Source organism: Daphnia pulicaria, chromosome 3 (genome assembly GCF_021234035.1).
Source record: "Daphnia pulicaria isolate SC F1-1A chromosome 3, SC_F0-13Bv2, whole genome shotgun sequence".
Classification (NCBI taxonomy): Eukaryota; Metazoa; Arthropoda; class Branchiopoda; order Diplostraca; family Daphniidae; genus Daphnia; species Daphnia pulicaria.
In genome coordinates, this window is record NC_060915.1 from 3,955,057 (window position 1) to 3,979,851 (window position 24,795).

General features: G+C 37.2%; 47 pseudogenes; all 47 read right to left on the reverse strand.

Annotated features, from left to right (window-relative positions):
* Positions 1–221: 221 nt before the first annotated feature.
* On the reverse strand, positions 222–340 carry LOC124329797 (annotated as a pseudogene).
* Positions 341–753: 413 nt separating this feature from the next.
* On the reverse strand, positions 754–872 carry LOC124332667 (annotated as a pseudogene).
* Positions 873–1,284: 412 nt separating this feature from the next.
* On the reverse strand, positions 1,285–1,403 carry LOC124334593 (annotated as a pseudogene).
* A 413-nt stretch (positions 1,404–1,816) lies between these two features.
* LOC124332670 lies at positions 1,817–1,935 on the reverse strand (annotated as a pseudogene).
* A 411-nt stretch (positions 1,936–2,346) lies between these two features.
* LOC124332671 lies at positions 2,347–2,465 on the reverse strand (annotated as a pseudogene).
* Positions 2,466–2,878: 413 nt separating this feature from the next.
* Positions 2,879–2,997, reverse strand: LOC124332672 (annotated as a pseudogene).
* Positions 2,998–3,409: 412 nt separating this feature from the next.
* On the reverse strand, positions 3,410–3,528 carry LOC124334595 (annotated as a pseudogene).
* Positions 3,529–3,941: 413 nt separating this feature from the next.
* On the reverse strand, positions 3,942–4,060 carry LOC124332673 (annotated as a pseudogene).
* Positions 4,061–4,473: 413 nt separating this feature from the next.
* On the reverse strand, positions 4,474–4,592 carry LOC124332674 (annotated as a pseudogene).
* Positions 4,593–5,005: 413 nt separating this feature from the next.
* Positions 5,006–5,124, reverse strand: LOC124332675 (annotated as a pseudogene).
* Positions 5,125–5,537: 413 nt separating this feature from the next.
* On the reverse strand, positions 5,538–5,656 carry LOC124332676 (annotated as a pseudogene).
* Positions 5,657–6,069: 413 nt separating this feature from the next.
* Positions 6,070–6,188, reverse strand: LOC124332677 (annotated as a pseudogene).
* Positions 6,189–6,601: 413 nt separating this feature from the next.
* On the reverse strand, positions 6,602–6,720 carry LOC124332678 (annotated as a pseudogene).
* A 413-nt stretch (positions 6,721–7,133) lies between these two features.
* Positions 7,134–7,252, reverse strand: LOC124332679 (annotated as a pseudogene).
* A 413-nt stretch (positions 7,253–7,665) lies between these two features.
* LOC124332681 lies at positions 7,666–7,784 on the reverse strand (annotated as a pseudogene).
* A 413-nt stretch (positions 7,785–8,197) lies between these two features.
* LOC124332682 lies at positions 8,198–8,316 on the reverse strand (annotated as a pseudogene).
* A 413-nt stretch (positions 8,317–8,729) lies between these two features.
* LOC124332683 lies at positions 8,730–8,848 on the reverse strand (annotated as a pseudogene).
* Positions 8,849–9,261: 413 nt separating this feature from the next.
* Positions 9,262–9,380, reverse strand: LOC124332685 (annotated as a pseudogene).
* A 413-nt stretch (positions 9,381–9,793) lies between these two features.
* Positions 9,794–9,912, reverse strand: LOC124332686 (annotated as a pseudogene).
* Positions 9,913–10,325: 413 nt separating this feature from the next.
* LOC124332687 lies at positions 10,326–10,444 on the reverse strand (annotated as a pseudogene).
* Positions 10,445–10,857: 413 nt separating this feature from the next.
* LOC124332688 lies at positions 10,858–10,976 on the reverse strand (annotated as a pseudogene).
* A 413-nt stretch (positions 10,977–11,389) lies between these two features.
* LOC124332689 lies at positions 11,390–11,508 on the reverse strand (annotated as a pseudogene).
* A 413-nt stretch (positions 11,509–11,921) lies between these two features.
* LOC124332690 lies at positions 11,922–12,040 on the reverse strand (annotated as a pseudogene).
* Positions 12,041–12,453: 413 nt separating this feature from the next.
* On the reverse strand, positions 12,454–12,572 carry LOC124332691 (annotated as a pseudogene).
* Positions 12,573–12,984: 412 nt separating this feature from the next.
* On the reverse strand, positions 12,985–13,103 carry LOC124334128 (annotated as a pseudogene).
* A 412-nt stretch (positions 13,104–13,515) lies between these two features.
* LOC124332693 lies at positions 13,516–13,634 on the reverse strand (annotated as a pseudogene).
* Positions 13,635–14,047: 413 nt separating this feature from the next.
* Positions 14,048–14,166, reverse strand: LOC124334129 (annotated as a pseudogene).
* Positions 14,167–14,579: 413 nt separating this feature from the next.
* On the reverse strand, positions 14,580–14,698 carry LOC124332694 (annotated as a pseudogene).
* Positions 14,699–15,110: 412 nt separating this feature from the next.
* On the reverse strand, positions 15,111–15,229 carry LOC124332695 (annotated as a pseudogene).
* Positions 15,230–15,641: 412 nt separating this feature from the next.
* On the reverse strand, positions 15,642–15,760 carry LOC124333582 (annotated as a pseudogene).
* Positions 15,761–16,173: 413 nt separating this feature from the next.
* On the reverse strand, positions 16,174–16,292 carry LOC124332696 (annotated as a pseudogene).
* Positions 16,293–16,704: 412 nt separating this feature from the next.
* LOC124332697 lies at positions 16,705–16,823 on the reverse strand (annotated as a pseudogene).
* Positions 16,824–17,236: 413 nt separating this feature from the next.
* LOC124334086 lies at positions 17,237–17,355 on the reverse strand (annotated as a pseudogene).
* Positions 17,356–17,767: 412 nt separating this feature from the next.
* LOC124332698 lies at positions 17,768–17,886 on the reverse strand (annotated as a pseudogene).
* A 413-nt stretch (positions 17,887–18,299) lies between these two features.
* Positions 18,300–18,418, reverse strand: LOC124334088 (annotated as a pseudogene).
* A 412-nt stretch (positions 18,419–18,830) lies between these two features.
* LOC124332699 lies at positions 18,831–18,949 on the reverse strand (annotated as a pseudogene).
* A 412-nt stretch (positions 18,950–19,361) lies between these two features.
* LOC124332701 lies at positions 19,362–19,480 on the reverse strand (annotated as a pseudogene).
* A 412-nt stretch (positions 19,481–19,892) lies between these two features.
* On the reverse strand, positions 19,893–20,011 carry LOC124332702 (annotated as a pseudogene).
* A 412-nt stretch (positions 20,012–20,423) lies between these two features.
* On the reverse strand, positions 20,424–20,542 carry LOC124332703 (annotated as a pseudogene).
* A 413-nt stretch (positions 20,543–20,955) lies between these two features.
* Positions 20,956–21,074, reverse strand: LOC124334089 (annotated as a pseudogene).
* Positions 21,075–21,486: 412 nt separating this feature from the next.
* Positions 21,487–21,605, reverse strand: LOC124332705 (annotated as a pseudogene).
* A 412-nt stretch (positions 21,606–22,017) lies between these two features.
* LOC124332706 lies at positions 22,018–22,136 on the reverse strand (annotated as a pseudogene).
* A 413-nt stretch (positions 22,137–22,549) lies between these two features.
* LOC124334090 lies at positions 22,550–22,668 on the reverse strand (annotated as a pseudogene).
* Positions 22,669–23,080: 412 nt separating this feature from the next.
* LOC124332707 lies at positions 23,081–23,199 on the reverse strand (annotated as a pseudogene).
* A 412-nt stretch (positions 23,200–23,611) lies between these two features.
* On the reverse strand, positions 23,612–23,730 carry LOC124332708 (annotated as a pseudogene).
* A 412-nt stretch (positions 23,731–24,142) lies between these two features.
* Positions 24,143–24,261, reverse strand: LOC124332709 (annotated as a pseudogene).
* A 413-nt stretch (positions 24,262–24,674) lies between these two features.
* LOC124332710 lies at positions 24,675–24,793 on the reverse strand (annotated as a pseudogene).
* Between the last annotated feature and the right edge of the window lie 2 nt (positions 24,794–24,795).

A 24,795-nucleotide genomic window follows, 5' to 3' on the forward strand; every position in this document is an offset into this window, starting at 1 on the left:
ATTGAAATTTTTGATCTACGAATTTGGACTGGTAACCATTGCGATTAAAAAACGCGATAAAATTTGACAAAATCTCAATGGAATTGATCCAGAATCATTCTTATAGATGAATTGAACCTATCTCTAAGGCATTGAAATGTTTCATCTACGAAATTGGACTGGTAACCATCGTTATTGAAAAAAAATTTTAAGTAATTTTTTATTGAAAACAAGCTATTCATCGCCAACGACATCCCGTATTCCCAAGCGGTCACCCTTCCAAGTACTAACGGGACTCGACGTTACTTAACTTCTGGGAGCTGACAAGACCAGGTGCGTTCTACGTGATATGGCCGTTGACATTCAAAAATGAAAATTTACCCTCCCAGTCCCAATGGATGAATAGAAAATCACTTCAAAGTGACAGAAATGTTTGTTCATTGAATTTGGACTGGTAACCATCGCAAATAAAAAGCGCGATCAACTTTGAAAAACTCGCAATGAAATTCATCCAGAATCATTCCTATAGATGAATTGAACCTATCCCTATGTCATTGAAATTTTTGATCTACGAATTTGGACTGGTAACCATTGCGATTAAAAAACGCGATAAAATTTGACAAAATCTCAATGGAATTGATCCAGAATCATTCTTATAGATGAATTGAACCTATCTCTAAGGCATTGAAATGTTTCATCTACGAAATTGGACTGGTAACCATCGTTATTGAAAAAAAATTTCAAGTAATTTTTTATTGAAAACAAGCTATTCATCGCCAACGACATCCCGTATTCCCAAGCGGTCACCCTTCCAAGTACTAACGGGACTCGACGTAACTTAACTTCTGGGAGCTGACGAGACCAGGTGCGTTCTACGTGATATGGCCGTTGACATTCAAAAATGAAAATTTACCCTCCCAGTCCCAATGGATGAATAGAAAATCACTTCAAAGTGACAGAAATGTTTGTTCATTGAATTTGGACTGGTAACCATCGCGAATAAAAAGCGCGATCAACTTTGAAAAACTCGCAATGAAATTCATCCAGAATCATTCCTATAGATGAATTGAACCTATCCCTATGTCATTGAAATTTTTGATCTACGAATTTGGACTGGTAACCATCACGATTAATAACGCGATAAAATTTGACAAACTCTCAATGGAATTGATCCAGAATCATTCTTATAGATGAATTGAACCTATCTCTAAGGCATTGAAATGTTTCATCTACGAAATTGGACTGGTAACCATCGTGATTGAAAAAAAATGTCAAGAAATTTGTTATTGAAAACAAACTATCCATCGCCAACGACATCCCGTATTCCCAAGCGGTCACCCTTCCAAGTACTAACGGGACTCGACGTTACTTAACTTCTGGGAGCTGACGAGACCAGGTGCGTTCTACGTGATATGGCCGTTGACATTCAAAAATGAAAATTTACCCTCCCAGTCCCAATGGATGAATAGAAAATCACTTCAAAGTGACAGAAATGTTTGTTCATTGAATTTGGACTGGTAACCATCGCGAATAAAAAGCGCGATCAACTTTGAAAATCTCGCAATGAAATTCATCCAGAATCATTCCTATAGATGAATTGAACCTATCCCTATGTCATTGAAATTTTTGATCTACGAATTTGGACTGGTAACCATTGCGATTAAAAAACGCGATAAAATTTGACAAAATCTCAATGGAATTGATCCAGAATCATTCTTATAGATGAATTGAACCTATCTCTAAGGCATTGAAATGTTTCATCTACGAAATTGGACTGGTAACCATCGTTATTGAAAAAAAATTTCAAGTAATTTTTTATTGAAAACAAGCTATTCATCGCCAACGACATCCCGTATTCCCAAGCGGTCACCCTTCCAAGTACTAACGGGACTCGACGTAACTTAACTTCTGGGAGCTGACGAGACCAGGTGCGTTCTACGTGATATGGCCGTTGACATTCAAAAATGAAAATTTACCCTCCCAGTCCCAATGGATGAATAGAAAATCACTTCAAAGTGACAGAAATGTTTGTTCATTGAATTTGGACTGGTAACCATCGCGAATAAAAAGCGCGATCAACTTTGAAAAACTCGCAATGAAATTCATCCAGAATCATTCCTATAGATGAATTGAACCTATCCCTATGTCATTGAAATTTTTGATCTACGAATTTGGACTGGTAACCATCACGATTAATAACGCGATAAAATTTGACAAACTCTCAATGGAATTGATCCAGAATCATTCTTATAGATGAATTGAACCTATCTCTAAGGCATTGAAATGTTTCATCTACGAAATTGGACTGGTAACCATCGTGATTGAAAAAAATGTCAAGAAATTTGTTATTGAAAACAAACTATCCATCGCCAACGACATCCCGTATTCCCAAGCGGTCACCCTTCCAAGTACTAACGGGACTCGACGTAACTTAACTTCTGGGAGCTGACGAGACCAGGTGCGTTCTACGTGATATGGCCGTTGACATTCAAAAATGAAAATTTACCCTCCCATTCCCAATGGATGAATAGAAAATCACTTCAAAGTGACAGAAATGTTTGTTCATTGAATTTGGACTGGTAACCATCGCGAATAAAAAGCGCGATCAACTTTGAAAAACTCGCAATGAAATTCATCCAGAATCATTCCTATAGATGAATTGAACCTTTCCCTATGTCATTGAAATTTTTGATCTACGAATTTGGACTGGTAACCATCACGATTAAAAAACGCGATAAAATTTGACAAACTCTCAATGGAATTGATCCAGAATCATTCTTATAGATGAATTGAACCTATCTCTAAGGCATTGAAATGTTTCATCTACGAAATTGGACTGGTAACCATCGTGATTGAAAAAAAATGTCAAGAAATTTTTTATTGAAAACAAACTATTCATCGCCAACGACATCCCGTATTCCCAAGCGGTCACCCTTCCAAGTACTAACGGGACTCGACGTAACTTAACTTCTGGGAGCTGACGAGACCAGGTGCGTTCTACGTGATATGGCCGTTGACATTCAAAAATGAAAATTTACCCTCCCAGTCCCAATGGATGAATAGAAAATCACTTCAAAGTGACAGAAATGTTTGTTCATTGAATTTGGACTGGTAACCATCGCGAATAAAAAGCGCGATCAACTTTGAAAAACTCGCAATGAAATTCATCCAGAATCATTCCTATAGATGAATTGAACCTATCCCTATGTCATTGAAATTTTTGATCTACGAATTTGGACTGGTAACCATCACGATTAATAACGCGATAAAATTTGACAAACTCTCAATGGAATTGATCCAGAATCATTCTTATAGATGAATTGAACCTATCTCTAAGGCATTGAAATGTTTCATCTACGAAATTGGACTGGTAACCATCGTGATTGAAAAAAAATGTCAAGAAATTTGTTATTGAAAACAAACTATCCATCGCCAACGACATCCCGTATTCCCAAGCGGTCACCCTTCCAAGTACTAACGGGACTCGACGTTACTTAACTTCTGGGAGCTGACGAGACCAGGTGCGTTCTACGTGATATGGCCGTTGACATTCAAAAATGAAAATTTACCCTCCCAGTCCCAATGGATGAATAGAAAATCACTTCAAAGTGACAGAAATGTTTGTTCTTTGAATTTGGACTGGTAACCATCGCAAATAAAAAGCGCGATCAACTTTGAAAAACTCGCAATGAAATTCATCCAGAATCATTCCTATAGATGAATTGAACCTATCCCTATGTCATTGACATTTTTGATCTACGAATTTGGACTGGTAACCATCACGATTAAAAAACGCGATAAAATTTGACAAACTCTCAATGGAATTGATCCAGAATCATTCTTATAGATGAATTGAACTTATCTCTAAGGCATTGAAATGTTTCATCTACGAAATTGGACTGGTAACCATCGTTATTGAAAAAAAATTTCAAGAAATTTTTTATTGAAAACAAACTATTCATCGCCAACGACATCCCGTATTCCCAAGCGGTCACCCTTCCAAGTACTAACGGGACTCGACGTAACTTAACTTCTGGGAGCTGACGAGACCAGGTGCGTTCTACGTGATATGGCCGTTGACATTCAAAAATGAAAATTTACCCTCCCAGTCCCAATGGATGAATAGAAAATCACTTCAAAGTGACAGAAATGTTTGTTCATTGAATTTGGACTGGTAACCATCGCGAATAAAAAGCGCGATCAACTTTGAAAAACTCGCAATGAAATTCATCCAGAATCATTCCTATAGATGAATTGAACCTATCCCTATGTCATTGACATTTTTGATCTACGAATTTGGACTGGTAACCATCACGATTAAAAAACGCGATAAAATTTGACAAACTCTCAATGGAATTGATCCAGAATCATTCTTATAGATGAATTGAACCTATCTCTAAGGCATTGAAATGTTTCATCTACGAAATTGGACTGGTAACCATCGTGATTGAAAAAAAATGTCAAGAAATTTGTTATTGAAAACAAACTATCCATCGCCAACGACATCCCGTATTCCCAAGCGGTCACCCTTCCAAGTACTAACGGGACTCGACGTAACTTAACTTCTGGGAGCTGACGAGACCAGGTGCGTTCTACGTGATATGGCCGTTGACATTCAAAAATGAAAATTTACCCTCCCATTCCCAATGGATGAATAGAAAATCACTTCAAAGTGACAGAAATGTTTGTTCATTGAATTTGGACTGGTAACCATCGCGAATAAAAAGCGCGATCAACTTTGAAAATCTCGCAATGAAATTCATCCAGAATCATTCCTATAGATGAATTGAACCTTTCCCTATGTCATTGAAATTTTTGATCTACGAATTTGGACTGGTAACCATCACGATTAAAAAACGCGATAAAATTTGACAAACTCTCAATGGAATTGATCCAGAATCATTCTTATAGATGAATTGAACCTATCTCTAAGGCATTGAAATGTTTCATCTACGAAATTGGACTGGTAACCATCGTGATTGAAAAAAAATGTCAAGAAATTTTTTATTGAAAACAAACTATTCATCGCCAACGACATCCCGTATTCCCAAGCGGTCACCCTTCCAAGTACTAACGGGACTCGACGTAACTTAACTTCTGGGAGCTGACGAGACCAGGTGCGTTCTACGTGATATGGCCGTTGACATTCAAAAATGAAAATTTACCCTCCCATTCCCAATGGATGAATAGAAAATCACTTCAAAGTGACAGAAATGTTTGTTCTTTGAATTTGGACTGGTAACCATCGCAAATAAAAAGCGCGATCAACTTTGAAAAACTCGCAATGAAATTCATCCAGAATCATTCCTATAGATGAATTGAACCTATCCCTATGTCATTGACATTTTTGATCTACGAATTTGGACTGGTAACCATCACGATTAAAAAACGCGATAAAATTTGACAAACTCTCAATGGAATTGATCCAGAATCATTCTTATAGATGAATTGAACCTATCTCTAAGGCATTGAAATGTTTCATCTACGAAATTGGACTGGTAACCATCGTTATTGAAAAAAAATTTCAAGAAATTTTTTATTGAAAACAAACTATTCATCGCCAACGACATCCCGTATTCCCAAGCGGTCACCCTTCCAAGTACTAACGGGACTCGACGTAACTTAACTTCTGGGAGCTGACGAGACCAGGTGCGTTCTACGTGATATGGCCGTTGACATTCAAAAATGAAAATTTACCCTCCCATTCCCAATGGATGAATAGAAAATCACTTCAAAGTGACAGAAATGTTTGTTCTTTGAATTTGGACTGGTAACCATCGCAAATAAAAAGCGCGATCAACTTTGAAAAACTCGCAATGAAATTCATCCAGAATCATTCCTATAGATGAATTGAACCTATCCCTATGTCATTGACATTTTTGATCTACGAATTTGGACTGGTAACCATCACGATTAAAAAACGCGATAAAATTTGACAAACTCTCAATGGAATTGATCCAGAATCATTCTTATAGATGAATTGAACCTATCTCTAAGGCATTGAAATGTTTCATCTACGAAATTGGACTGGTAACCATCGTTATTGAAAAAAAATTTCAAGAAATTTTTTATTGAAAACAAACTATTCATCGCCAACGACATCCCGTATTCCCAAGCGGTCACCCTTCCAAGTACTAACGGGACTCGACGTAACTTAACTTCTGGGAGCTGACGAGACCAGGTGCGTTCTACGTGATATGGCCGTTGACATTCAAAAATGAAAATTTACCCTCCCATTCCCAATGGATGAATAGAAAATCACTTCAAAGTGACAGAAATGTTTGTTCTTTGAATTTGGACTGGTAACCATCGCAAATAAAAAGCGCGATCAACTTTGAAAAACTCGCAATGAAATTCATCCAGAATCATTCCTATAGATGAATTGAACCTATCCCTATGTCATTGACATTTTTGATCTACGAATTTGGACTGGTAACCATCACGATTAAAAAACGCGATAAAATTTGACAAACTCTCAATGGAATTGATCCAGAATCATTCTTATAGATGAATTGAACCTATCTCTAAGGCATTGAAATGTTTCATCTACGAAATTGGACTGGTAACCATCGTTATTGAAAAAAAATTTCAAGAAATTTTTTATTGAAAACAAACTATTCATCGCCAACGACATCCCGTATTCCCAAGCGGTCACCCTTCCAAGTACTAACGGGACTCGACGTAACTTAACTTCTGGGAGCTGACGAGACCAGGTGCGTTCTACGTGATATGGCCGTTGACATTCAAAAATGAAAATTTACCCTCCCATTCCCAATGGATGAATAGAAAATCACTTCAAAGTGACAGAAATGTTTGTTCTTTGAATTTGGACTGGTAACCATCGCAAATAAAAAGCGCGATCAACTTTGAAAAACTCGCAATGAAATTCATCCAGAATCATTCCTATAGATGAATTGAACCTATCCCTATGTCATTGACATTTTTGATCTACGAATTTGGACTGGTAACCATCACGATTAAAAAACGCGATAAAATTTGACAAACTCTCAATGGAATTGATCCAGAATCATTCTTATAGATGAATTGAACCTATCTCTAAGGCATTGAAATGTTTCATCTACGAAATTGGACTGGTAACCATCGTTATTGAAAAAAAATTTCAAGAAATTTTTTATTGAAAACAAACTATTCATCGCCAACGACATCCCGTATTCCCAAGCGGTCACCCTTCCAAGTACTAACGGGACTCGACGTAACTTAACTTCTGGGAGCTGACGAGACCAGGTGCGTTCTACGTGATATGGCCGTTGACATTCAAAAATGAAAATTTACCCTCCCAGTCCCAATGGATGAATAGAAAATCACTTCAAAGTGACAGAAATGTTTGTTCATTGAATTTGGACTGGTAACCATCGCGAATAAAAAGCGCGATCAACTTTGAAAAACTCGCAATGAAATTCATCCAGAATCATTCCTATAGATGAATTGAACCTATCCCTATGTCATTGACATTTTTGATCTACGAATTTGGACTGGTAACCATCACGATTAAAAAACGCGATAAAATTTGACAAACTCTCAATGGAATTGATCCAGAATCATTCTTATAGATGAATTGAACCTATCTCTAAGGCATTGAAATGTTTCATCTACGAAATTGGACTGGTAACCATCGTGATTGAAAAAAAATGTCAAGAAATTTGTTATTGAAAACAAACTATCCATCGCCAACGACATCCCGTATTCCCAAGCGGTCACCCTTCCAAGTACTAACGGGACTCGACGTAACTTAACTTCTGGGAGCTGACGAGACCAGGTGCGTTCTACGTGATATGGCCGTTGACATTCAAAAATGAAAATTTACCCTCCCATTCCCAATGGATGAATAGAAAATCACTTCAAAGTGACAGAAATGTTTGTTCATTGAATTTGGACTGGTAACCATCGCGAATAAAAAGCGCGATCAACTTTGAAAATCTCGCAATGAAATTCATCCAGAATCATTCCTATAGATGAATTGAACCTTTCCCTATGTCATTGAAATTTTTGATCTACGAATTTGGACTGGTAACCATCACGATTAAAAAACGCGATAAAATTTGACAAACTCTCAATGGAATTGATCCAGAATCATTCTTATAGATGAATTGAACCTATCTCTAAGGCATTGAAATGTTTCATCTACGAAATTGGACTGGTAACCATCGTTATTGAAAAAAAATTTCAAGAAATTTTTTATTGAAAACAAACTATTCATCGCCAACGACATCCCGTATTCCCAAGCGGTCACCCTTCCAAGTACTAACGGGACTCGACGTAACTTAACTTCTGGGAGCTGACGAGACCAGGTGCGTTCTACGTGATATGGCCGTTGACATTCAAAAATGAAAATTTACCCTCCCATTCCCAATGGATGAATAGAAAATCACTTCAAAGTGACAGAAATGTTTGTTCTTTGAATTTGGACTGGTAACCATCGCAAATAAAAAGCGCGATCAACTTTGAAAAACTCGCAATGAAATTCATCCAGAATCATTCCTATAGATGAATTGAACCTATCCCTATGTCATTGACATTTTTGATCTACGAATTTGGACTGGTAACCATCACGATTAAAAAACGCGATAAAATTTGACAAACTCTCAATGGAATTGATCCAGAATCATTCTTATAGATGAATTGAACCTATCTCTAAGGCATTGAAATGTTTCATCTACGAAATTGGACTGGTAACCATCGTTATTGAAAAAAAATTTCAAGAAATTTTTTATTGAAAACAAACTATTCATCGCCAACGACATCCCGTATTCCCAAGCGGTCACCCTTCCAAGTACTAACGGGACTCGACGTAACTTAACTTCTGGGAGCTGACGAGACCAGGTGCGTTCTACGTGATATGGCCGTTGACATTCAAAAATGAAAATTTACCCTCCCATTCCCAATGGATGAATAGAAAATCACTTCAAAGTGACAGAAATGTTTGTTCTTTGAATTTGGACTGGTAACCATCGCAAATAAAAAGCGCGATCAACTTTGAAAAACTCGCAATGAAATTCATCCAGAATCATTCCTATAGATGAATTGAACCTATCCCTATGTCATTGACATTTTTGATCTACGAATTTGGACTGGTAACCATCACGATTAAAAAACGCGATAAAATTTGACAAACTCTCAATGGAATTGATCCAGAATCATTCTTATAGATGAATTGAACCTATCTCTAAGGCATTGAAATGTTTCATCTACGAAATTGGACTGGTAACCATCGTTATTGAAAAAAAATTTCAAGAAATTTTTTATTGAAAACAAACTATTCATCGCCAACGACATCCCGTATTCCCAAGCGGTCACCCTTCCAAGTACTAACGGGACTCGACGTAACTTAACTTCTGGGAGCTGACGAGACCAGGTGCGTTCTACGTGATATGGCCGTTGACATTCAAAAATGAAAATTTACCCTCCCATTCCCAATGGATGAATAGAAAATCACTTCAAAGTGACAGAAATGTTTGTTCTTTGAATTTGGACTGGTAACCATCGCAAATAAAAAGCGCGATCAACTTTGAAAAACTCGCAATGAAATTCATCCAGAATCATTCCTATAGATGAATTGAACCTATCCCTATGTCATTGACATTTTTGATCTACGAATTTGGACTGGTAACCATCACGATTAAAAAACGCGATAAAATTTGACAAACTCTCAATGGAATTGATCCAGAATCATTCTTATAGATGAATTGAACCTATCTCTAAGGCATTGAAATGTTTCATCTACGAAATTGGACTGGTAACCATCGTTATTGAAAAAAAATTTCAAGAAATTTTTTATTGAAAACAAACTATTCATCGCCAACGACATCCCGTATTCCCAAGCGGTCACCCTTCCAAGTACTAACGGGACTCGACGTAACTTAACTTCTGGGAGCTGACGAGACCAGGTGCGTTCTACGTGATATGGCCGTTGACATTCAAAAATGAAAATTTACCCTCCCAGTCCCAATGGATGAATAGAAAATCACTTCAAAGTGACAGAAATGTTTGTTCATTGAATTTGGACTGGTAACCATCGCGAATAAAAAGCGCGATCAACTTTGAAAAACTCGCAATGAAATTCATCCAGAATCATTCCTATAGATGAATTGAACCTATCCCTATGTCATTGACATTTTTGATCTACGAATTTGGACTGGTAACCATCACGATTAAAAAACGCGATAAAATTTGACAAACTCTCAATGGAATTGATCCAGAATCATTCTTATAGATGAATTGAACCTATCTCTAAGGCATTGAAATGTTTCATCTACGAAATTGGACTGGTAACCATCGTGATTGAAAAAAAATGTCAAGAAATTTGTTATTGAAAACAAACTATCCATCGCCAACGACATCCCGTATTCCCAAGCGGTCACCCTTCCAAGTACTAACGGGACTCGACGTAACTTAACTTCTGGGAGCTGACGAGACCAGGTGCGTTCTACGTGATATGGCCGTTGACATTCAAAAATGAAAATTTACCCTCCCATTCCCAATGGATGAATAGAAAATCACTTCAAAGTGACAGAAATGTTTGTTCATTGAATTTGGACTGGTAACCATCGCGAATAAAAAGCGCGATCAACTTTGAAAATCTCGCAATGAAATTCATCCAGAATCATTCCTATAGATGAATTGAACCTTTCCCTATGTCATTGAAATTTTTGATCTACGAATTTGGACTGGTAACCATCACGATTAAAAAACGCGATAAAATTTGACAAACTCTCAATGGAATTGATCCAGAATCATTCTTATAGATGAATTGAACCTATCTCTAAGGCATTGAAATGTTTCATCTACGAAATTGGACTGGTAACCATCGTGATTGAAAAAAAATGTCAAGAAATTTGTTATTGAAAACAAACTATCCATCGCCAACGACATCCCGTATTCCCAAGCGGTCACCCTTCCAAGTACTAACGGGACTCGACGTAACTTAACTTCTGGGAGCTGACGAGACCAGGTGCGTTCTACGTGATATGGCCGTTGACATTCAAAAATGAAAATTTACCCTCCCAGTCCCAATGGATGAATAGAAAATCACTTCAAAGTGACAGAAATGTTTGTTCATTGAATTTGGACTGGTAACCATCGCGAATAAAAAGCGCGATCAACTTTGAAAAACTCGCAATGAAATTCATCCAGAATCATTCCTATAGATGAATTGAACCTATCCCTATGTCATTGACATTTTTGATCTACGAATTTGGACTGGTAACCATCACGATTAAAAAACGCGATAAAATTTGACAAACTCTCAATGGAATTGATCCAGAATCATTCTTATAGATGAATTGAACCTATCTCTAAGGCATTGAAATGTTTCATCTACGAAATTGGACTGGTAACCATCGTTATTGAAAAAAAATTTCAAGAAATTTTTTATTGAAAACAAACTATTCATCGCCAACGACATCCCGTATTCCCAAGCGGTCACCCTTCCAAGTACTAACGGGACTCGACGTAACTTAACTTCTGGGAGCTGACGAGACCAGGTGCGTTCTACGTGATATGGCCGTTGACATTCAAAAATGAAAATTTACCCTCCCAGTCCCAATGGATGAATAGAAAATCACTTCAAAGTGACAGAAATGTTTGTTCATTGAATTTGGACTGGTAACCATCGCGAATAAAAAGCGCGATCAACTTTGAAAAACTCGCAATGAAATTCATCCAGAATCATTCCTATAGATGAATTGAACCTATCCCTATGTCATTGAAATTTTTGATCTACGAATTTGGACTGGTAACCATCACGATTAAAAAACGCGATAAAATTTGACAAACTCTCAATGGAATTGATCCAGAATCATTCTTATAGATGAATTGAACCTATCTCTAAGGCATTGAAATGTTTCATCTACGAAATTGGACTGGTAACCATCGTTATTGAAAAAAAATTTCAAGAAATTTTTTATTGAAAACAAACTATTCATCGCCAACGACATCCCGTATTCCCAAGCGGTCACCCTTCCAAGTACTAACGGGACTCGACGTAACTTAACTTCTGGGAGCTGACGAGACCAGGTGCGTTCTACGTGATATGGCCGTTGACATTCAAAAATGAAAATTTACCCTCCCAGTCCCAATGGATGAATAGAAAATCACTTCAAAGTGACAGAAATGTTTGTTCATTGAATTTGGACTGGTAACCATCGCGAATAAAAAGCGCGATCAACTTTGAAAAACTCGCAATGAAATTCATCCAGAATCATTCCTATAGATGAATTGAACCTATCCCTATGTCATTGACATTTTTGATCTACGAATTTGGACTGGTAACCATCACGATTAAAAAACGCGATAAAATTTGACAAACTCTCAATGGAATTGATCCAGAATCATTCTTATAGATGAATTGAACCTATCTCTAAGGCATTGAAATGTTTCATCTACGAAATTGGACTGGTAACCATCGTTATTGAAAAAAAATTTCAAGAAATTTTTTATTGAAAACAAACTATTCATCGCCAACGACATCCCGTATTCCCAAGCGGTCACCCTTCCAAGTACTAACGGGACTCGACGTAACTTAACTTCTGGGAGCTGACGAGACCAGGTGCGTTCTACGTGATATGGCCGTTGACATTCAAAAATGAAAATTTACCCTCCCAGTCCCAATGGATGAATAGAAAATCACTTCAAAGTGACAGAAATGTTTGTTCATTGAATTTGGACTGGTAACCATCGCGAATAAAAAGCGCGATGAACTTTGAAAAACTCGCAATGAAATTCATCCAGAATCATTCCTATAGATGAATTGAACCTATCTCTATGTCATTGAAATTTTTGATCTACGAATTTGGACTGGTAACCATCACGATTAATAACGCGATAAAATTTGACAAACTCTCAATGGAATTGATCCAGAATCATTCTTATAGATGAATTGAACCTATCTCTAAGGCATTGAAATGTTTCATCTACGAAATTGGACTGGTAACCATCGTGATTGAAAAAAAATGTCAAGAAATTTGTTATTGAAAACAAACTATCCATCGCCAACGACATCCCGTATTCCCAAGCGGTCACCCTTACAAGTACTAACGGGACTCGACGTAACTTAACTTCTGGGAGCTGACGAGACCAGGTGCGTTCTACGTGATATGGCCGTTGACATTCAAAAATGAAAATTTACCCTCCCATTCCCAATGGATGAATAGAAAATCACTTCAAAGTGACAGAAATGTTTGTTCTTTGAATTTGGACTGGTAACCATCGCAAATAAAAAGCGCGATCAACTTTGAAAAACTCGCAATGAAATTCATCCAGAATCATTCCTATAGATGAATTGAACCTATCCCTATGTCATTGACATTTTTGATCTACGAATTTGGACTGGTAACCATCACGATTAAAAAACGCGATAAAATTTGACAAACTCTCAATGGAATTGATCCAGAATCATTCTTATAGATGAATTGAACCTATCTCTAAGGCATTGAAATGTTTCATCTACGAAATTGGACTGGTAACCATCGTTATTGAAAAAAATTTCAAGAAATTTTTTATTGAAAACAAACTATTCATCGCCAACGACATCCCGTATTCCCAAGCGGTCACCCTTCCAAGTACTAACGGGACTCGACGTAACTTAACTTCTGGGAGCTGACGAGACCAGGTGCGTTCTACGTGATATGGCCGTTGACATTCAAAAATGAAAATTTACCCTCCCAGTCCCAATGGATGAATAGAAAATCACTTCAAAGTGACAGAAATGTTTGTTCATTGAATTTGGACTGGTAACCATCGCGAATAAAAAGCGCGATCAACTTTGAAAAACTCGCAATGAAATTCATCCAGAATCATTCCTATAGATGAATTGAACCTATCCCTATGTCATTGACATTTTTGATCTACGAATTTGGACTGGTAACCATCACGATTAAAAAACGCGATAAAATTTGACAAACTCTCAATGGAATTGATCCAGAATCATTCTTATAGATGAATTGAACCTATCTCTAAGGCATTGAAATGTTTCATCTACGAAATTGGACTGGTAACCATCGTGATTGAAAAAAAATGTCAAGAAATTTGTTATTGAAAACAAACTATCCATCGCCAACGACATCCCGTATTCCCAAGCGGTCACCCTTACAAGTACTAACGGGACTCGACGTAACTTAACTTCTGGGAGCTGACGAGACCAGGTGCGTTCTACGTGATATGGCCGTTGACATTCAAAAATGAAAATTTACCCTCCCATTCCCAATGGATGAATAGAAAATCACTTCAAAGTGACAGAAATGTTTGTTCTTTGAATTTGGACTGGTAACCATCGCAAATAAAAAGCGCGATCAACTTTGAAAAACTCGCAATGAAATTCATCCAGAATCATTCCTATAGATGAATTGAACCTATCCCTATGTCATTGACATTTTTGATCTACGAATTTGGACTGGTAACCATCACGATTAAAAAACGCGATAAAATTTGACAAACTCTCAATGGAATTGATCCAGAATCATTCTTATAGATGAATTGAACCTATCTCTAAGGCATTGAAATGTTTCATCTACGAAATTGGACTGGTAACCATCGTTATTGAAAAAAAATTTCAAGAAATTTTTTATTGAAAACAAACTATTCATCGCCAACGACATCCCGTATTCCCAAGCGGTCACCCTTCCAAGTACTAACGGGACTCGACGTAACTTAACTTCTGGGAGCTGACGAGACCAGGTGCGTTCTACGTGATATGGCCGTTGACATTCAAAAATGAAAATTTACCCTCCCAGTCCCAATGGATGAATAGAAAATCACTTCAAAGTGACAGAAATGTTTGTTCATTGAATTTTGACTGGTAACCATCGCGAATAAAAAGCGCGATGAACTTTGAAAAACTCGCAATGAAATTCATCCAGAATCATTCCTATAGATGAATTGAACCTATCTCTATGTCATTGAAATTTTTGATCTACGAATTTGGACTGGTAACCATCACGATTAATAACGCGATAAAATTTGACAAACTCTCAATGGAATTGATCCAGAATCATTCTTATAGATGAATTGAACCTATCTCTAAGGCATTGAAATGTTTCATCTACGAAATTGGACTGGTAACCATCGTGATTGAAAAAAAATGTCAAGAAATTTGTTATTGAAAACAAACTATCCATCGCCAACGACATCCCGTATTCCCAAGCGGTCACCCTTCCAAGTACTAACGGGACTCGACGTAACTTAACTTCTGGGAGCTGACGAGACCAGGTGCGTTCTACGTGATATGGCCGTTGACATTCAAAAATGAAAATTTACCCTCCCAGTCCCAATGGATGAATAGAAAATCACTTCAAAGTGACAGAAATGTTTGTTCATTGAATTTTGACTGGTAACCTTCGCGAATAAAAAGCGCGATCAACTTTGAAAATCTCGCAATGAAATTCATCCAGAATCATTCCTATAGATGAATTGAACCTATCCCTATGTCATTGAAATTTTTGATCTACGAATTTGGACTGGTAACCATTGCGATTAAAAAACGCGATAAAATTTGACAAACTCTCAATGGAATTGATCCAGAATCATTCTTATAGATGAATTGAACCTATCTCTAAGGCATTGAAATGTTTCATCTACGAAATTGGACTGGTAACCATCGTTATTGAAAAAAATTTCAAGAAATTTTTTATTGAAAACAAACTATTCATCGCCAACGACATCCCGTATTCCCAAGCGGTCACCCTTCCAAGTACTAACGGGACTCGACGTAACTTAACTTCTGGGAGCTGACGAGACCAGGTGCGTTCTACGTGATATGACCGTTGACATTCAAAAATGAAAATTTACCCTCCCAGTCCCAATGGATGAATAGAAAATCACTTCAAAGTGACAGAAATGTTTGTTCATTGAATTTGGACTGGTAACCATCGCGAATAAAAAGCGCGATCAACTTTGAAAAACTCGCAATGAAATTCATCCAGAATCATTCCTATAGATGAATTGAACCTATCCCTATGTCATTGACATTTTTGATCTACGAATTTGGACTGGTAACCATCACGATTAAACAACGCGATAAAATTTGACAAACTCTCAATGGAATTGATCCAGAATCATTCTTATAGATGAATTGAACCTATCTCTAAGGCATTGAAATGTTTCATCTACGAAATTGGACTGGTAACCATCGTTATTGAAAAAAAATTTCAAGAAATTTTTTATTGAAAACAAACTATTCATCGCCAACGACATCCCGTATTCCCAAGCGGTCACCCTTCCAAGTACTAACGGGACTCGACGTAACTTAACTTCTGGGAGCTGACGAGACCAGGTGCGTTCTACGTGATATGGCCGTTGACATTCAAAAATGAAAATTTACCCTCCCAGTCCCAATGGATGAATAGAAAATCACTTCAAAGTGACAGAAATGTTTGTTCATTGAATTTGGACTGGTAACCATCGCAAATAAAAAGCGCGATCAACTTTGAAAAACTCGCAATGAAATTCATCCAGAATCATTCCTATAGATGAATTGAACCTATCCCTATGTCATTGAAATTTTTGATCTACGAATTTGGACTGGTAACCATTGCGATTAAAAAACGCGATAAAATTTGACAAAATCTCAATGGAATTGATCCAGAATCATTCTTATAGATGAATTGAACCTATCTCTAAGGCATTGAAATGTTTCATCTACGAAATTGGACTGGTAACCATCGTTATTGAAAAAAATTTCAAGAAATTTGTTATTGAAAACAAACTATTCATCGCCAACGACATCCCGTATTCCCAAGCGGTCACCCTTCCAAGTACTAACGGGACTCGACGTAACTTAACTTCTGGGAGCTGACGAGACCAGGTGCGTTCTACGTGATATGGCCGTTGACATTCAAAAATGAAAATTTACCCTCCCAGTCCCAATGGATGAATAGAAAATCACTTCAAAGTGACAGAAATGTTTGTTCATTGAATTTGGACTGGTAACCATCGCAAATAAAAAGCGCGATCAACTTTGAAAAACTCGCAATGAAATTCATCCAGAATCATTCCTATAGATGAATTGAACCTATCCCTATGTCATTGAAATTTTTGATCTACGAATTTGGACTGGTAACCATTGCGATTAAAAAACGCGATAAAATTTGACAAAATCTCAATGGAATTGATCCAGAATCATTCTTATAGATGAATTGAACCTATCTCTAAGGCATTGAAATGTTTCATCTACGAAATTGGACTGGTAACCATCGTTATTGAAAAAAAATTTCAAGAAATTTTTTATTGAAAACAAGCTATTCATCGCCAACGACATCCCGTATTCCCAAGCGGTCACCCTTCCAAGTACTAACGGGACTCGACGTAACTTAACTTCTGGGAGCTGACGAGACCAGGTGCGTTCTACGTGATGTGGCCGTTGACATTCAAAAATGAAAATTTACCCTCCCAGTCCCAATGGATGAATAGAAAATCACTTCAAAGTGACAGAAATGTTTGTTCATTGAATTTGGACTGGTAACCATCGCGAATAAAAAGCGCGATCAACTTTGAAAAACTCGCAATGAAATTCATCCAGAATCATTCCTATAGATGAATTGAACCTATCCCTATGTCATTGAAATTTTTGATCTACGAATTTGGACTGGTAACCATTGCGATTAAAAAACGCGATAAAATTTGACAAAATCTCAATGGAATTGATCCAGAATCATTCTTATAGATGAATTGAACCTATCTCTAAGGCATTGAAATGTTTCATCTACGAAATTGGACTGGTAACCATCGTTATTGAAAAAAATTTCAAGAAATTTGTTATTGAAAACAAACTATTCATCGCCAACGACATCCCGTATTCCCAAGCGGTCACCCTTCCAAGTACTAACGGGACTCGACGTAACTTAACTTCTGGGAGCTGACGAGACCAGGTGCGTTCTACGTGATATGGCCGTTGACATTCAAAAATGAAAATTTACCCTCCCAGTCCCAATGGATGAATAGAAAATCACTTCAAAGTGACAGAAATGTTTGTTCATTGAATTTGGACTGGTAACCATCGCAAATAAAAAGCGCGATCAACTTTGAAAAACTCGCAATGAAATTCATCCAGAATCATTCCTATAGATGAATTGAACCTATCCCTATGTCATTGAAATTTTTGATCTACGAATTTGGACTGGTAACCATTGCGATTAAAAAACGCGATAAAATTTGACAAAATCTCAATGGAATTGATCCAGAATCATTCTTATAGATGAATTGAACCTATCTCTAAGGCATTGAAATGTTTCATCTACGAAATTGGACTGGTAACCATCGTTATTGAAAAAAAATTTCAAGAAATTTTTTATTGAAAACAAGCTATTCATCGCCAACGACATCCCGTATTCCCAAGCGGTCACCCTTCCAAGTACTAACGGGACTCGACGTAACTTAACTTCTGGGAGCTGACGAGACCAGGTGCGTTCTACGTGATGTGGCCGTTGACATTCAAAAATGAAAATTTACCCTCCCAGTCCCAATGGATGAATAGAAAATCACTTCAAAGTGACAGAAATGTTTGTTCATTGAATTTGGACTGGTAACCATCGCGAATAAAAAGCGCGATCAACTTTGAAAAACTCGCAATGAAATTCATCCAGAATCATTCCTATAGATGAATTGAACCTATCCCTATGTCATTGAAATTTTTGATCTACGAATTTGGACTGGTAACCATTGCGATTAAAAAACGCGATAAAATTTGACAAAATCTCAATGGAATTGATCCAGAATCATTCTTATAGATGAATTGAACCTATCTCTAAGGCATTGAAATGTTTCATCTACGAAATTGGACTGGTAACCATCGTTATTGAAAAAAATTTCAAGAAATTTGTTATTGAAAACAAACTATTCATCGCCAACGACATCCCGTATTCCCAAGCGGTCACCCTTCCAAGTACTAACGGGACTCGACGTAACTTAACTTCTGGGAGCTGACGAGACCAGGTGCGTTCTACGTGATATGGCCGTTGACATTCAAAAATGAAAATTTACCCTCCCAGTCCCAATGGATGAATAGAAAATCACTTCAAAGTGACAGAAATGTTTGTTCTTTGAATTTGGACTGGTAACCATCGCAAATAAAAAGCGCGATCAACTTTGAAAAACTCGCAATGAAATTCATCCAGAATCATTCCTATAGATGAATTGAACCTATCCCTATGTCATTGAAATTTTTGATCTACGAATTTGGACTGGTAACCATTGCGATTAAAAAACGCGATAAAATTTGACAAAATCTCAATGGAATTGATCCAGAATCATTCTTATAGATGCATTGAACCTATCTCTAAGGCATTGAAATGTTTCATCTACGAAATTGGACTGGTAACCATCGTTATTGAAAAAAATTTCAAGAAATTTGTTATTGAAAACAAACTATTCATCGCCAACGACATCCCGTATTCCCAAGCGGTCACCCTTCCAAGTACTAACGGGACTCGACGTAACTTAACTTCTGGGAGCTGACGAGACCAGGTGCGTTCTACGTGATATGGCCGTTGACATTCAAAAATGAAAATTTACCCTCCCAGTCCCAATGGATGAATAGAAAATCACTTCAAAGTGACAGAAATGTTTGTTCTTTGAATTTGGACTGGTAACCATCGCAAATAAAAAGCGCGATCAACTTTGAAAAACTCGCAATGAAATTCATCCAGAATCATTCCTATAGATGAATTGAACCTATCCCTATGTCATTGAAATTTTTGATCTACGAATTTGGACTGGTAACCATTGCGATTAAAAAACGCGATAAAATTTGACAAAATCTCAATGGAATTGATCCAGAATCATTCTTATAGATGCATTGAACCTATCTCTAAGGCATTGAAATGTTTCATCTACGAAATTGGACTGGTAACCATCGTTATTGAAAAAAATTTCAAGAAATTTGTTATTGAAAACAAACTATTCATCGCCAACGACATCCCGTATTCCCAAGCGGTCACCCTTCCAAGTACTAACGGGACTCGACGTAACTTAACTTCTGGGAGCTGACGAGACCAGGTGCGTTCTACGTGATATGGCCGTTGACATTCAAAAATGAAAATTTACCCTCCCAGTCCCAATGGATGAATAGAAAATCACTTCAAAGTGACAGAAATGTTTGTTCTTTGAATTTGGACTGGTAACCATCGCAAATAAAAAGCGCGATCAACTTTGAAAAACTCGCAATGAAATTCATCCAGAATCATTCCTATAGATGAATTGAACCTATCCCTATGTCATTGAAATTTTTGATCTACGAATTTGGACTGGTAACCATTGCGATTAAAAAACGCGATAAAATTTGACAAAATCTCAATGGAATTGATCCAGAATCATTCTTATAGATGCATTGAACCTATCTCTAAGGCATTGAAATGTTTCATCTACGAAATTGGACTGGTAACCATCGTTATTGAAAAAAATTTCAAGAAATTTTTTATTGAAAACAAACTATTCATCGCCAACGACATCCCGTATTCCCAAGCGGTCACCCTTCCAAGTACTAACGGGACTCGACGTAACTTAACTTCTGGGAGCTGACGAGACCAGGTGCGTTCTACGTGATATGGCCGTTGACATTCAAAAATGAAAATTTACCCTCCCAGTCCCAATGGATGAATAGAAAATCACTTCAAAGTGACAGAAATGTTTGTTCATTGAATTTGGACTGGTAACCATCGCGAATAAAAAGCGCGATCAACTTTGAAAAACTCGCAATGAAATTCATCCAGAATCATTCCTATAGATGAATTGAACCTATCCCTATGTCATTGAAATTTTTGATCTACGAATTTGGACTGGTAACCATTGCGATTAAAAAACGCGATAAAATTTGACAAAATCTCAATGGAATTGATCCAGAATCATTCTTATAGATGAATTGAACCTATCTCTAAGGCATTGAAATGTTTCATCTACGAAATTGGACTGGTAACCATCGTTATTGAAAAAAAATTTCAAGAAATTTTTTATTGAAAACAAGCTATTCATCGCCAACGACATCCCGTATTCCCAAGCGGTCACCCTTCCAAGTACTAACGGGACTCGACGTAACTTAACTTCTGGGAGCTGACGAGACCAGGTGCGTTCTACGTGATGTGGCCGTTGACATTCAAAAATGAAAATTTACCCTCCCAGTCCCAATGGATGAATAGAAAATCACTTCAAAGTGACAGAAATGTTTGTTCATTGAATTTGGACTGGTAACCATCGCGAATAAAAAGCGCGATCAACTTTGAAAAACTCGCAATGAAATTCATCCAGAATCATTCCTATAGATGAATTGAACCTATCCCTATGTCATTGAAATTTTTGATCTACGAATTTGGACTGGTAACCATTGCGATTAAAAAACGCGATAAAATTTGACAAAATCTCAATGGAATTGATCCAGAATCATTCTTATAGATGAATTGAACCTATCTCTAAGGCATTGAAATGTTTCATCTACGAAATTGGACTGGTAACCATCGTTATTGAAAAAAATTTCAAGAAATTTGTTATTGAAAACAAACTATTCATCGCCAACGACATCCCGTATTCCCAAGCGGTCACCCTTCCAAGTACTAACGGGACTCGACGTAACTTAACTTCTGGGAGCTGACGAGACCAGGTGCGTTCTACGTGATATGGCCGTTGACATTCAAAAATGAAAATTTACCCTCCCAGTCCCAATGGATGAATAGAAAATCACTTCAAAGTGACAGAAATGTTTGTTCTTTGAATTTGGACTGGTAACCATCGCAAATAAAAAGCGCGATCAACTTTGAAAAACTCGCAATGAAATTCATCCAGAATCATTCCTATAGATGAATTGAACCTATCCCTATGTCATTGAAATTTTTGATCTACGAATTTGGACTGGTAACCATTGCGATTAAAAAACGCGATAAAATTTGACAAAATCTCAATGGAATTGATCCAGAATCATTCTTATAGATGCATTGAACCTATCTCTAAGGCATTGAAATGTTTCATCTACGAAATTGGACTGGTAACCATCGTTATTGAAAAAAATTTCAAGAAATTTTTTATTGAAAACAAACTATTCATCGCCAACGACATCCCGTATTCCCAAGCGGTCACCCTTCCAAGTACTAACGGGACTCGACGTAACTTAACTTCTGGGAGCTGACGAGACCAGGTGCGTTCTACGTGATATGGCCGTTGACATTCAAAAATGAAAATTTACCCTCCCAGTCCCAATGGATGAATAGAAAATCACTTCAAAGTGACAGAAATGTTTGTTCATTGAATTTGGACTGGTAACCATCGCGAATAAAAAGCGCGATCAACTTTGAAAAACTCGCAATGAAATTCATCCAGAATCATTCCTATAGATGAATTGAACCTATCCCTATGTCATTGAAATTTTTGATCTACGAATTTGGACTGGTAACCATTGCGATTAAAAAACGCGATAAAATTTGACAAAATCTCAATGGAATTGATCCAGAATCATTCTTATAGATGCATTGAACCTATCTCTAAGGCATTGAAATGTTTCATCTACGAAATTGGACTGGTAACCATCGTTATTGAAAAAAAATTTCAAGAAATTTTTTATTGAAAACAAGCTATTCATCGCCAACGACATCCCGTATTCCCAAGCGGTCACCCTTCCAAGTACTAACGGGACTCGACGTAACTTAACTTCTGGGAGCTGACGAGACCAGGTGCGTTCTACGTGATGTGGCCGTTGACATTCAAAAATGAAAATTTACCCTCCCAGTCCCAATGGATGAATAGAAAATCACTTCAAAGTGACAGAAATGTTTGTTCATTGAATTTGGACTGGTAACCATCGCGAATAAAAAGCGCGATCAACTTTGAAAAACTCGCAATGAAATTCATCCAGAATCATTCCTATAGATGAATTGAACCTATCCCTATGTCATTGAAATTTTTGATCTACGAATTTGGACTGGTAACCATTGCGATTAAAAAACGCGATAAAATTTGACAAAATCTCAATGGAATTGATCCAGAATCATTCTTATAGATGAATTGAACCTATCTCTAAGGCATTGAAATGTTTCATCTACGAAATTGGACTGGTAACCATCGTTATTGAAAAAAATTTCAAGAAATTTGTTATTGAAAACAAACTATTCATCGCCAACGACATCCCGTATTCCCAAGCGGTCACCCTTCCAAGTACTAACGGGACTCGACGTAACTTAACTTCTGGGAGCTGACGAGACCAGGTGCGTTCTACGTGATATGGCCGTTGACATTCAAAAATGAAAATTTACCCTCCCAGTCCCAATGGATGAATAGAAAATCACTTCAAAGTGACAGAAATGTTTGTTCTTTGAATTTGGACTGGTAACCATCGCAAATAAAAAGCGCGATCAACTTTGAAAAACTCGCAATGAAATTCATCCAGAATCATTCCTATAGATGAATTGAACCTATCCCTATGTCATTGAAATTTTTGATCTACGAATTTGGACTGGTAACCATTGCGATTAAAAAACGCGATAAAATTTGACAAAATCTCAATGGAATTGATCCAGAATCATTCTTATAGATGCATTGAACCTATCTCTAAGGCATTGAAATGTTTCATCTACGAAATTGGACTGGTAACCATCGTTATTGAAAAAAATTTCAAGAAATTTTTTATTGAAAACAAACTATTCATCGCCAACGACATCCCGTATTCCCAAGCGGTCACCCTTCCAAGTACTAACGGGACTCGACGTAACTTAACTTCTGGGAGCTGACGAGACCAGGTGCGTTCTACGTGATATGGCCGTTGACATTCAAAAATGAAAATTTACCCTCCCAGTCCCAATGGATGAATAGAAAATCACTTCAAAGTGACAGAAATGTTTGTTCATTGAATTTGGACTGGTAACCATCGCGAATAAAAAGCGCGATCAACTTTGAAAAACTCGCAATGAAATTCATCCAGAATCATTCCTATAGATGAATTGAACCTATCCCTATGTCATTGACATTTTTGATCTACGAATTTGGACTGGTAACCATCACGATTAAACAACGCGATAAAATTTGACAAACTCTCAATGGAATTGATCCAGAATCATTCTTATAGATGAATTGAACCTATCTCTAAGGCATTGAAATGTTTCATCTACGAAATTGGACTGGTAACCATCGTTATTGAAAAAAATGTCAAGAAATTTGTTATTGAAAACAAACTATCCATCGCCAACGACATCCCGTATTCCCAAGCGGTCACCCTTCCAAGTACTAACGGGACTCGACGTAACTTAACTTCTGGGAGCTGACGAGACCAGGTGCGTTCTACGTGATATGGCCGTTGACATTCAAAAATGAAAATTTACCCTCCCAGTCCCAATGGATGAATAGAAAATCACTTCAAAGTGACAGAAATGTTTGTTCATTGAATTTGGACTGGTAACCATCGCGAATAAAAAGCGCGATCAACTTTGAAAAACTCGCAATGAAATTCATCCAGAATCATTCCTATAGATGAATTGAACCTATCCCTATGTCATTGAAATTTTTGATCTACGAATTTGGACTGGTAACCATTGCGATTAAAAAACGCGATAAAATTTGACAAAATCTCAATGGAATTGATCCAGAATCATTCTTATAGATGAATTGAACCTATCTCTAAGGCATTGAAATGTTTCATCTACGAAATTGGACTAGTAACCATCGTTATTGAAAAAAAATTTCAAGAAATTTTTTATTGAAAACAAGCTATTCATCGCCAACGACATCCCGTATTCCCAAGCGGTCACCCTTCCAAGTACTAACGGGACTCGACGTAACTTAACTTCTGGGAGCTGACGAGACCAGGTGCGTTCTACGTGATATGGCCGTTGACAT